Consider the following 13,524-nt stretch of genomic DNA (forward strand, 5'->3'; position numbering starts at 1 on the left):
CTCCCCTTCCCTGGAGGTTTTTAAGCAGAGGTTGGATGGCCATCTGTCATGGATGCTTTAGCTGAGATGCCTGCATTGTGGGGGGTTGGACTAGATGACCCTTTCATCTCTACAGTTCTATGATTTCCTTGTGTTTTATCTTGTACAGTGGTAGCTTGGGTTAAGAACTTAATTCATTCCGGAGGTCCATTCTTAACCTGAAACTGTTCTTAACCTGAGGTACCACTTTAGTTAATGGGTCCTCCCACTGCTGCCACTGCACGATTTCTGTTCTCATCCTGAAGTAAAGTTCCTAACCTGAGGTACTATTTCTGGGTTAGCAGAGTCTGTAACCTGAAGCATCTGTAACCCAAGGTACCATTGTACTTTATTCTGTGAACTGCCCTGAGATCTTTTGATAAAGGGTGGCATATAAACTTAGAGAAGGAGGAGGAGGAGGAAACAACACTGCTAATACCTGATGGAATAATGGACATGTCCCAACCCCACTGGACTATCTAATATTCCTCTCCCACTTTTCATCCGAGAGAGGCACAGAACAGCCTCTCACCCTGGTGGGTACAGAGCTACTTCCATCCACTCACTCTCAATTACAGAATCATAACAGACACAGTACTGTATGTACTTTAACATACATGGTGTTTTAAACAACTTGGTGGGTGGGGTTTGGCACTCATTGGGACATCTTCATTGTTTGCATCCAGTTCTGAACTTCTTGCCTGGTTCCTGAACTCCTGGACCGTGGCTCCTGTACTCTGTGCCTCTGTCGTCAGGCCACACATCACAACTAAATCTGTTTAAGCTAGACTGGAGCTGGCTGTTGTTGTTTTCAAATCTCCTCCCAAGTAACAAGAAGGTTTATAATACCAGGGCTTTTCTAATTTGATACTGTGGGAATGTGTAAGACTTTTGTATCTTAACTGCGAGTGCGGAATGCCTTCCCCAGAGGTGGTCTACTAAGCTGCCTCATTAACAAGTTTTAAGATATTGGTTTAAACCTTCTAGTTTGTCAAAGCCTTAGGAAAATAGTGGAAGCTGCTCGTAAATACTTTGATTGTGGTTCATTCCAGGGCTTCATAATCCATTGTCTTCATTTCATATTTTCAGAAGGGAAGAAAGGGGAGTAGAAAACAGCTAAGATGAGGATACAACAGAGGAATATAAAATTATGCATGTTGCTGCAGATGGAGTGTAATTTTGACACCAAAAGGCTCTCTGGCGGTTGTTTGTTAGTTTTGCTTTACCCCCACCCATGCAAGGCTTTTAGCAGTGACTGATTCATTTGGTTTTGCCAGTACCTGTTGTGATTCCTGTCTGGCAGCTTACACTGCTTCCAGATTTTAGCAAATGGTTGCTTTTAATGTTCTGATTTAGAAGCCACCTGGGGACTTTGACGACTGGAAGTTGGGACAGAAGAGGATAAATGGCAGCGGCCTTCCAATATCTGGAGGGCTGTCACACAAGAGATGGGGCAGATTTGAGCTCTGTTGCTCCAGAGGCCAGACTCAAACCAACCAGTGGGCAACACAAGGAAGCAGATTTTGGTGAGATATTCAGCAAAGCTGAATGTAAGAGCAGCTTGACAGGGGAGCATGCTGCCTCAGGAAGAGGTGGACATTTCTTTGCTGGAGATCTTTAATCAGAGGCCAGGAGACCATCTGCCAGGGATGCTACAGCCGTATCCTGCATTGCAGATCTTGCATTAAGCAACAAGTTAGGCTAGAATCATTTTAACCATTTGTGCTTGTTGTTGTTGTTTAGTCGTTTCGTTGTGTCTGACTCTTCGTGACCCCATGGACCAGAGCATGCCAGACACTCATGTCTTCCATTGCCTCCTGCAGTTTGGTCAAACTCATGCTGGTAGCTTCGAGAGCACTGTCCAACCATCTCATCCTCTGTCATCCCCTTCTCCTTGTGCCCTCCATCTTTCCCAACATCAGGGTCTTTTCCAGGGAGGTGGCCAAAGTATTGGAGTCTCAGCTTCAGGATCTGTCCTTCCAGTGAGCACTCAGGGCTGATTTCCTTAAGAATGGATGCATTTGATCTCCTTGCAGTCCATGGGACTCTCAAGAGTCTCCTCCAGCACCATAATTCAAAAGCATCAATTCTTCGGCGATCAGCCTTCTTTATGGTCCAGCTCTCACTTCCATACATCACTACTGATTTGTGCTGAGTGACAATAATCCAACAGAAAGCCAACATGGACAGGGTATGGTGCAAAACTAATTGCATGGGACACAAAGACTCTTGAAAGTTCAAGACAGGCTGTGAAAAGTTTCTGGTTGTTTGTTTGTTTTTAAGTGAAGAAGAAGGGAGGATCCATGAAAGTATCTTAAGGTTTTGATCCTTGAGAGAGTGGCATATGAAAGGGATCCTGCTCCATATTCAGGAGCTGTGTCTGAACGGGGTACAAAGGGAGAGGACGCTGGGTGTCCTTTTGAGAAGACAGTCCCTATGAAAGGGAAAAGGATGTTAAAGAAAGGGAGAGAGAAAGGAAGTTGGAAGATTTAAGAATTCTAAAAATAAAGGAAAAGGATGAGGGATAACAAGCAGCGAGAGAGATTTGGGGCTGAATGTATGGCTTTGCATTCAATCTGATTCCAACCAGCCCATTGACTGCGGTGTGGTTAAATCCATGGCTATCAATTCTAGACAGATCCATCCAAACTTGTTATGTGGCTAAATCTGCTCAAGCTTCTTTTGTGGCTAAATCCACTGTCATCAATTCTAGGAAGGTCCAGCCAAGCTTGGGCTCAGCTAGGGAAACAGGCAGACCAAGGAACTGAAGCATCTTACCCATGTTTACTTGGCATCATGAGTTGCCCATGAAGGAATTGGTCTCCGCCCCAGGGGGGGGAAATCCACTCCAAGCTAAGCATGCCCATATCTTCCCATCGTTCCTTGCAGGACTTGTTGTCCAGAACTCTCAACCATAAGAACATACAAAGAGCCTGCTGGATTAGGCCAATGAACCATCTATTCCAGTTTCCTGATCTCATTGTAACCAGATAGATGTCTATGAGAAGTCTGCAAGCAGGACCTGAGCACAGAAGCCCTCTGCCCATCTGCATTTCCCAGCACCTGGTATTCAAAGGCATACTTACTTCTGGCAATTGAGGTGGAACAGCCTGGGCACCACCCTCTGATTGTACTCTAAGTCAGAATTACCCAATCTGGTGCCCTCCTGATGTTGCTGGAACCAGTTACTACTACCCTAATTTGCAAAATGTCCTTCTTAAAATGTGATGCCTAGAAGTGGGCTCAATACTCCAGATGTAGCCTGGCTAATTTTCACATTTTGACAGTGCTCTCAGAAGATTTCTGTTCTTGGGGAACTGTGACCAAAATGCAGATTTTTCTTGCTTTCTTAAATTCCCCTATGATCCACAGGCTTGAGTGAATACTTAAGGGAAAAGGGGAACAAATTTGAAAAGGGCTCTGTTTTATATAGATGTGAAAGCCAACTTCCGTGGAGAAACACTTCAATTCTAGCACCACACACTTTTGAGATCCTTCGCTGGTTTTGCGTCATCGACTCGCTTTGAATTAATGCAGCCCTTCCTGAGCTGCTGCCCTCCAACTGTTTCAGACTACAATTCCCAGTCAGCATGGATGGTTTGGACCACCAGTCCCACCAGTACAGCTCCGCTCCCATTAGCCCCAGCATCAAACAACCATGGGATAATATGTCAACATCTGGAACTGATTGTTTCAAAGGATCAATAAGAAGCTGTCATCTGTCAGGAAGGGGATGCAACAGTGGGGAACCAAAGGGAAACTGGCACCATAGTTAAGCAGAGGTAGGAATTGGGGTCACTGTGCTTCTGTGTGTCAGGGACTGGATTGAGGGGGACAAGACTGAGGAGGAATGGTGGAGACCGTCCCCCCACCCTCCTGAACTTCCCAGAGCACAGGAAGGGAGTGTTGAATTACAGCAGTGGTTTAAGGAAGATCACAGCACAGAGACGGGTGAACAAAAGAGTTGGGAGGTGTTAGGAGAAGAGAAGCAGGAGACAGAGACAGAGCAGCCAGCTGACACATTATCACTGGGGAGCATTTCTGAGACCCCCTTCTACCAGAACTCAGCGTGCATTGAAAGTGGAAGAGTGAAGGACTCAGAGACAATTAGCCCCTGGAGGCCACCGTAAGGGGAACTGCTGTTGTTAGGAAGGGAGGGGAGAGGAGCTCAGTTGGAGCAACTCCATTTTTCAGAAGGCTGTATTCCTCCATCGTTCTCTGTGAATTATTGAATAAATTGCTTGGTAAGAACTCTTATCATTTCTCTTATTCTGGGCTGCCCCATGGGAGGGAGCTGAGTCCCTGAAGGCTGACATTGCACTTCATTGGTTCCTCTCATACCTCCAGGACCCAGTTATGGGACACAACTGTTTAGTGCCATGAGAGGTGTCTTGCAGGGTTCCATCTTGTCCCCCATGCTAGTTAATGTCTATTTAATTGTTATCAGGAGATTTGGAATGAAGTACCGTCAATATATAAGTGAGCCCACCACCCTCTTATTTCTCTGTTCCATCTAAATCTGGAGATTTGGTTGAGGTGTTCAGCCAGTGCTTGGAGTTGGTGATAGGCTGGATGTGGACCAATAAACTGAAGTTGAATCCTGAAAAGAAGGAGGTGCTATGTGTCCTGAGTTTTCACATCCTGCCGGTGGGGTGTCACAGGCATCCTTCACCCCAGGTGTAAGAGTTGCAAGGAGATAGGTGCTGGTATAAGTATTCAGCACCCAGGATGGCTTCTGGTACATCTCTAGAGTCACAAATGTCCCCCACCCCTGATGAAAGAGATCTAGTGTGGTGGAGTGGATAAAGTGTCAAACTAGGACCTGGGAAACCAGGGTTGAAATCCCTACTCAGTCATAAAGTTCACTAGGTGACCTTGGGTTTGGGCCAGTCACTGCCTCTCAGCCTAACCTACCTCAGGGTTTTGTTCTGGGGATTGAATGAGGAGAGGAAGAACCATGTGTGTGATCTTGAGCAGCTTGGATGAAAAGGTGGGATATAAATGAATGAAATAGGAAGGAAGGAAGGAAGGAAGGAAGGAAGGAAGGAAGGAAGGAAGGAAGGAAGGAGGTGCCAGTATGTGTTCAGCACCTTTGACAGCACCACGAGTCATCGCATTGGCCACACTGGAGGTTGGTAAAGGCAAAGGCAGGTAAAGGACCCCTGGACGGTTAAGTCCAGTCAAATGGGTTACGCCGCTCATTTCGCTTGCAGGCCGGGGGAGCCGGTGTTTGTCCAGAGACACCCTCCAAACTCCCTATTTTCCAGTCCCAGAATTACAGAAGCCATCCTGGTTTCTGATTTGATCCTGGAATATCCCGCTTTTCCTTAGGATGTCCTGGTCGCCAGCTGTGGCCCATCAACCCTCTTTACCTGGCCCACAATAGTCTCTACAGGCCACACCCCCTTTCCCCCAGGCCCTGCCCCTCACTGGTCCTGCTTCTCACCCACCATGAGTGCTTTTGTCAGGCTGGATTATGCCTTTACACTCCAACTATGACCCTTGCTTGCCTGGATGAAGGATACAGAGATCATGTGAGAATGTGTGTAGAAACTAGCAGTAAAAGGTAAGGTAAAGGTAAAGGACCCCTGGATGGTTAAGTCCAGTCAAAGGTGACTATGGGGTTGCAGCACTCATCACGCTTTCAGGCTGAGGGAACCGGCATTTGTCCACAGACAGCTTTCCGGGTCATGTGGCCAGCAGGACTAAAACACTTCTGGTGCAACAGGACACCGTGACGGAAACCAGAGCGCACAGAAATGCTGTTTATCTTTCCTCCATAGTGGTACCTATTCATCTATTTGCACTGGTTTGCTTTCAAACTGCTAGGTTGGCAAGAGCTGGGACAGAGCAACAGGAGCTCACCCCGTTGCAGGGATTCAAAGTGCCAACCTTCTGATCAGTAAGCACAAGAGGCTCAGTGGTTTGGACCACAGCGCCACCCACATCCCTAAGTAAGTGTTGCAAGAAAGAAGTTGCCAGTATAAGTATTCAGCACCTTGGGCAGCTCCAAGAGTCATCACATTGGAGGCTGGAGTTGATGGTGGGTGGGAGGCCCTCCCTAGCCCTGCCTTAGAGCTTTTCCAAAGATGCTTACCTCCTGCTGCAAAGTTCACAGCTCCTCCTCTCATTCTTAGCAACTGCAGCAACTTTTCTTCAGGGGATTTAATGTCTGTATAAATCAGACGTGGCCTTGCATTGCAAGCAGGCGATGGCCTGACCCCGAAGTGACCCGAGGAGGAGACCTCTCAAAGCGCAGCCTTTTTCCTACCATTATAAAACACATCTCAGCTGCTAGTTGAGTTAAAAGACTGCAGTCTTGCGTTCCTTCTCCGCCCCTCTCCCCATCCCCCTACCTCATTTCTCCCACTCTCTTCCTACCACTGGAAATGGGTGGTCATAAAAACATGGCAGGTTCATTAACTAGAAAATACATTTCGTACAGTACAAATGAAATTCAACTGACTGGCAAAATAACAGCACTCTTTTATTTTATTTTTTTATTACTTTGCACTTCATGGGTGAAAGAAAGGAGACTCGGGCTGCTGGAAAATGAGGACCAGGATAACTCATTGCAGAAGGGAGGTGTGGGCTTGTCTCCCTCCCCATGCCTACCTTTCTGTACCAAAATTTCCTGTTCCTGGAACTCGGTTGCTGGGGAGGCTTAGTTATCTATACATTGGTGCTGTCCAGGCTGGACTACTACAATGCAGTCCACCTAGGGCTGCCCGGTTCTGAGTGCTGAATGCAGCTGCCCAAGTATCTTGAATGCAGCTGCCCAAGCTGCCCATTGCTGGTTTTCTATTAACTTAGTTCAGGTTTCAATTCTAAATGTAGGAATGGGCAAATTTGTCAGCTTCATGTTTCTTTCTCATTTTCAGTCCTAAGTTCAATTCACCCTATTCTGCCACAGTGTGTCATTTATGTATTAAGAAGAGGGTCCTTACGAAAACTGACTGGCATTTGAGTGCTCACTTCTCCGAATGTCCTTGTTTTTGGAAGCTGTTTTGCATTTAAATGTTTCTTCTGATATTGAACTGTATGGGGGCCAGAGAGTAGCATCATAAAATTCAGAGAACTGCAAATTTTAAAAGATGGCTGCATTTTGCTTTGTGTATCACTTCAGGAAGTGCAAATTAGGTAGAGCTGACCCTACCTTTAGGCAACAGCAAACCAAACCAAATTCCTTCCCCATCCCTATGTTAAGTGTGTTCATTTTGACCTATAACCCTCCTTGGGCGAGGTTTATTTTCTCTTAAACTAGACCTTGCAATCAATCAATCAATGAATACATTTCATGTATTTCCAAGAAGGAAAGAATTTTCTTTTTTGTAAAAAAAATCTCTTTTTTTCTTATTGATAGCCAACCATTTCCACATAAAACCATTCTGTTTTCAACCCATGCCATCCACACAACTTTCTGTGGCTCAGCCTCCTTTCCCTGAAACTCCTGCTCATCCATATTCACCCCACTGTCTCCCCTGCCAGCCTGATGTAAATAGCTCCTCCATTTATATTAGCACTCCTGATTGCCCCGGGAAGTCACCAGAGCTGCTTTTGAAAGATGAGCTTGCAATTTAAGAACTCCCAAAATGAATCAATCTGATCTGCTAGAGTGAGATGTCACGGGAATTGCATACTGGAGTTTCAAAAAGGATGCTGGAAAGGGTGGAGAAGGTTGAGGATGCAGGCATTATATGATAGACAGATCGCCCGAGCTAAGATTGAGACAGATGTTAGCATGCTACAGATTTTGCTGGACCACAACTGCCAACACCCCCAATCACTGGCTATGCTGGAAGGGGCTGATGAGGGTTGGAAGCCCATGAACATCAGGAGGGCAACAAGCTCTCCATCTTTGGTGTAAGAGTCCCAAGTTTAGCCAGGGTTCAAATCCCCACATCGTCCATGAAGCTCGCTGGGTGAACTTGGGCCAGCCAGTGCCTCTCAGCCTATCCTACCTCACAGGGTTGTTGTGGTAATTAAATGAGGAGAGAGAGAATCATATATGCCACCTTGAGCTCCTTGCAGAAAAAGGTGGGGTGTGCAAGCAAGCAAGCAAGCAAGCAGGTGCTGTGTCCAGTACAAGTATTCAGCACCCTGGACAGTTCCAAGAACCCCTTGAGAACCACAGTGGGCTCCAACCTTTAATCCACTTCCCTCTCTCCACCCCCCCCCTTTTCTTCTCTCTTTCTTTTTTCTTCTCCCCCTAATGCCTCAACAAATGAAATGGGTTTGTAAAAATGTTACATGAAAAAAAACAAACCAAAAACGAGGCACTACACTTCTGTAAAACAAGAAAATCCTTAATAAAAAAAAAATAAAAAATAGAAAATAGAAGAGGAACCTGTGGGCCTCTACCTGGTGCTTGGTGATGGCATCTCATCACCATCATTAACTATGTGGGGGGCACAGGTCCCCGTACCTGAGATAGTCAGCAAGGTGATAGCACAATCTACGGTTGTGGTCCTTTACAAAGATCAAGCCTGACCAGTCACTGGCTCTCCTTACAAACTACAAGTTGACCCAAGGGATTAATTTTTAAAAAGGAAGCCAAAGGAAAATACTGAGCTGTGGACTTACAGAACTGTAGAGTACTACAGTAGAGAAACATAATGAGAAAGGAGTTTTCAGCTACCTTGCTCTTTGCCCTTGGAAGCCTTTTAAGAAGTTGCTGCAGGAAAGAGATACTGAGCCCCATCATGGGAGGGGTGTTTCTAGCTCTAAGGTGAAACTGTGAAGCTCTCTTCTTAGTTTTCCTATCAAATGCTGTATGTTGTTTAAGTTATATTTATAGTATTGAAATGTGGGTTTTTGTGTGTTATTATATTTTTGTTAGGGACGCGGGTGGTACTGTGGGTTAAACCACAGAGCCTAGGACCCGCCTATTGGAAGGTTGGCGGTTCAAATCCCCACGATTTGTGCAGGTAGATAAATAGGTACCGCTCTGGCGGGAAGGTAAATGACGTTTCCGTGTGCTGCTCTGGTTCATCAGAAGCAGCTTAGTCATGCTGACCACATGACCCGGAAGCTGTACGCCAGCTCCCTCAGCCAATAAAGCGAGATGAGCTCTGCAACCCCAGAGTTGGCCACAACTGGACCTAACGGTCAGGGGTCCCTTTACCATTACCTTTATATTTTTGTTGTGCAATGTTATTAAGAAACTGCTTTTGTAATGTTTGTTTGAAATGCATCCCTGTTTCTTTGATGTAAAAGGTAAAGGACCCCGAGATGGTTAAGTCCAGTCAAAGGTGACTATGGGGTGCAGTGCTCATCTCACTTTCAGGCTGAGGATGCCGGCGTTTGTCCACGGACAGCTTTCCAGGTCATGTGGCCAGCAGGACTAAACTGTTTCTGGTGCAGTGGAACACCATGAGGAAAACCAGAGCACACAGAAATGCCGTTTACCTTCCTGCCACAGCAGTACCTATTTATCTACCTGCACTGGCATGCTTTTGAACTGCTAGGTCGACAGGAGCTGGGACAGACAATGGGAGCTCACCCCATTGCGGGGATTTGAACTGCCAACTTTCTGATTGGCAAGCCCAAGAGGCTCAGTGGTTTAGACCACAGTGCCACCTGCTTCTTTATTGTAAGCTACTTTGAGCATGATTTTTTGTGTGAAAAAGAGGCATGAATGAACAAATGAATGAATGAGTTGGAAGGTACCCCAAGGAAGAGGAGGAGAAGAGGAGGAGGAGGAGGAGGAGGAGGAGGAGGAGGAGGAGGAGTTTGGATTTGATAGCCCGCTTTATCACTACCCTAAGGAGTCTCAAAGTGGCTAACAATCTCCTTTCCCTTCCTCCCCCACAACAAACACTCTGTGAGGTGAGTGGGGTAGAGAGACTTCATAGAAGTGTGACTAGCCTAAAGTCACCCAGCAGCTGCATGTGGAGGAGCGGAGACGCGAACCTGGTTCACCAGATTACGAGTCCACCACTCTTAACCACTACACCATGCTGGTCATCTTATCCAACCAACTGCAGCACGGAAATCATGGCTAAATTGTTTGTTACTATCAAATCTCTCTTCCTTGCCCCTCCAGCATTCTGCTCCCTGGTTTCCCACCCAACCGCTTGCTACCCCATCTGTTTTGCTTTGGATTGCCAGCTTATCCTGGCCTGCTCGTGTGCTCACCGTCTTGACCCACACAAATCAGCAAACTGAATATTCTTTCTGTAGTGTGGATTGGAGCTGAGCCTCCTCTCCCAATAACCCCTGCAACTTAATCCTGTGCCATAAAAAGGCACAGGAGCAGAATACAATATATATAAAAAAGTTGGCAACCCTAGGCTTTCTTCAACTCACCCCAGACCTCCAGCCTGGACAGCAAAGGGTTGAAACCAAACTGAAGGATAATGTGAAAAGAAATGGCTTGTCATTCTGAGGCGGGGTGGAAAAAAGTTCTTTCTCAGCAGCCTGTAATATGCAGATTGCTCCAGGGGCCCGGGGAAGGGCAGTGGTATTAACTCTGCCTTCCTTTTATGCAGTTAATTGACTGACCCACATCCAACATTGACGCACCAGCTACACAATCCCAGCCTAATGAATTACGCTTGTGTCACGGATAGAGGCAGCTGGCTCCTGTAAAGAGCGCATGCCAAGCACACACACACACAGAGAGAGAGAGAGAGAGAGACACCATTTATACAGTTTATGAATTGCAATGCCCTCACTGATGTAGTGGGAGAGAGGTCATATACAATGGGCTTTTTTAAAAGGGTGCAGGATTTTCCAACTTAGCACACACACATACCTCAAAAAGCCCTCTTACCTTATTCCACCATCCCTCCTTCTAGGTCACAATGTGAGCCAGGCCTTACAGACTCTCTGCTTTGTTGCCAAACAGGACCACACATCCTCACATGGCATGCCTGAAGTTTAAGAGCATAAGAAGAGGCTGCTGGATCGGGCCAATGGCCCATCTAGTCCAGCAACCTGCTCAAGAAGCAGACTTGCTGAATTGGCCTCCCGGAAACAGAGATGTTTGACTGGATAGCTTGGTTGGTTAGAGCATGGTGCTGATATTGCTAAGGTTGCAGGTTCAATCCCCGTATGGGACAACTACATATTCTTGCATTGCAGGGAGTTGGACTAGATAATCTGAAAGTCACCTTCCAACTCTACAATTCTATGACTTCCTAGAGAGGATTATGTCTTTATTCCATCAAGAAGATTGGCTGAGTTGGCCTCCAAGAGCAGGGCCGGCCCATGCATGAGGCAAGGTGAGGTAACTGCCTCAGGTAGTATAATTCATTATGTAGATCTTCACTCACCCCTCCTTCCCAGGTGGGGAGGGGGTGTGTGGACAGACCTTGGTCCAATTTACCTAAAGGAGCGTCTCCACCCCCATTGTTCTGCTTGGACACTGAGATCCAGCACCGAGGGCCTTCTGGCGGTTCCCTCGCTGCGAGAAGCCAAGTTACAGGGAACCAGGCAGAGGGCCTTCTCGGTAGTGGCACCCGCCCTGTGGAACGCCCTCCCACCAGATATCAAAGAGAAAAACAACTACCAGACTTTTAGAAGTCATCTGAAGGCAGCCCTGTTTAGGGAAGCTTTTAATGTTTAATAGATTATTGTATTTTAATATTCTGTTGGAAGCCACCCAGAGTGGCTGGGGAAACCCAACCAGATGGGCGGGGTATAAATAATATTATTATTATTATTATTATCAGGTGCCAACATGTCTTAGGCCGTCCCATACAGGAGATTGAGAATATGCTTGACTTTCTAGCGAGAGCTATTTTGTGACCCCATCAAGGAGTCTGGCCAAGTTGGCTTCCAGGACATAGAGAACATGTTCAACTTGCTAGATAGGACTATGTTGTTACTCTGTCAAGTTTCTCCATTGAGTTATGGGCTGTGAAACAGACAACAATTGCTCTCCCCACCCACAACCATAAAAACCTGCTACCTCCATAGTCAAGGTGGCAGTTCCTCCATACAACTTGATCCCATCAGCCTCAAGCTGGAAGAGGAGTGAAGGAGAGAAGCCATACAAGTGAGTCAGGCAGTGTCGTAGAGTGGGTTGCCAGACCCGGGGCTATGTGGAGTAGGGGTGGGAGGGAGAGAAATGGATGGAGTACACATGCACATTCAACTGCCTAATGGTGTCTGTGTGTGCTGGTCCCGAGGGTCAACCATGTGGTGAGGTCTGAGTCCTCTCCAAGGTCGAGGGTCCGGTATGGAGGCTGTCTGTCAAAGGTGAAGCGGGGTCCAAGGCAGGGAGACGGGTGAGGTCAGGAACTCTGGCAGAAGCACAGGACAGGGTGCAGGCAGGAACAGGCTACCAACAATGTTGCTCCCGCAACCTGAGACTGGGGCTGACTGGCTTTTATCTGCCCCGAGGAATAGGGCGGCCCCGGTCCACAGGTGACTTGCCTCTCCTGGCCTGGAGGCGAGCACTCCTCCTGCGGGAATGAAGTTCCCTACACCTCTCTGCCCTGAACCTCTGCAGTTCAGGAGAGGCTGGAGGATTACCAGACCCAGAGGCAACCTCCTCTTCCCCTGACGGGTCTGAGAGTGGAGCACCTACAGGCAATGGGTCCTCCATCACCTCAGGGGCCAGAGCAGACTCAGCTGGTGCCTGCACCTGAGGATCCAGCACAGGTGAGGACCCTTCAGGCTCAGGCCCCAGCCCCGGCTCAGCTGGTTCTGGAGGCGGGGACTCCTGTGCAGGCTGGGATTCCTCAGGTTCAGCTTCTGAGTCTGAATCCCAGACCATCACACTGTGTCACCCAGGAGACCACAGCCACAGATATAAGAAAAGAAGAGTCCTTCAGTTGTCCAGAGAGGTCACTTCCTGGTTTGCATGGAGAAGCCGTTTTCGATGGAGACCAGCTATGGAAGCATGCAGCTGTTTTGAGGCAGCTGATTAATTAAGGAGACTAATTGGCTGGCTCTCTGGTTTGGGGAAGAAGTTATTTTGGTGGAAATAATACCTTAGTGAAAGCTGACAGGCCTCTTCTATGAGCATCAGAGTCTGGTAGCAGCTAAACTACTCTCCTTGTCCTCATTAGCTTACTGTTCACTTTGTGATACTTAAAAAAAAAAACTTTAAAAAAACACGCAACCTAGATTAATTCCACCCTTCCCTCCACAGCTCCTGTTCCTTATTTCCCAGCAACCCAAAAGAAGTTCATGGTTTGGGTGTAATTATCTCATCATCCCAGCGATTCATTCATGCACCCCTCTTTCTTCTTTTTCTTTGGGGCAATTAAGGAACAGCTCATTAAATTCATCATTATGGAGCTTTTCAAAACTGTTTTCTCCCCCACTATTAGAGGAGATGCATATTTATAACACATTCAGGGTTGCTGGGTTTATTTTATATTTTTAGTTATGCCTAAAAGAAGAAGAAAAAAACCTATATACCAAATGAAGCATAATGAATCCATCAATTTATACATGTTTAGATACAAGCAGAGAGAGAGCTTGATGACAGTTCTTTAGCTTGTTAGAAGCAAGGCAGAGAAGGCACGAGGAAAGGTTAATAAAATTATGAAT

The sequence above is a fragment of the Podarcis vaucheri genome (genome assembly GCF_965113315.1).
Source record: "Podarcis vaucheri genome assembly, chromosome: 7".
Lineage (NCBI taxonomy): Eukaryota > Metazoa > Chordata > Lepidosauria > Squamata > Lacertidae > Podarcis > Podarcis vaucheri.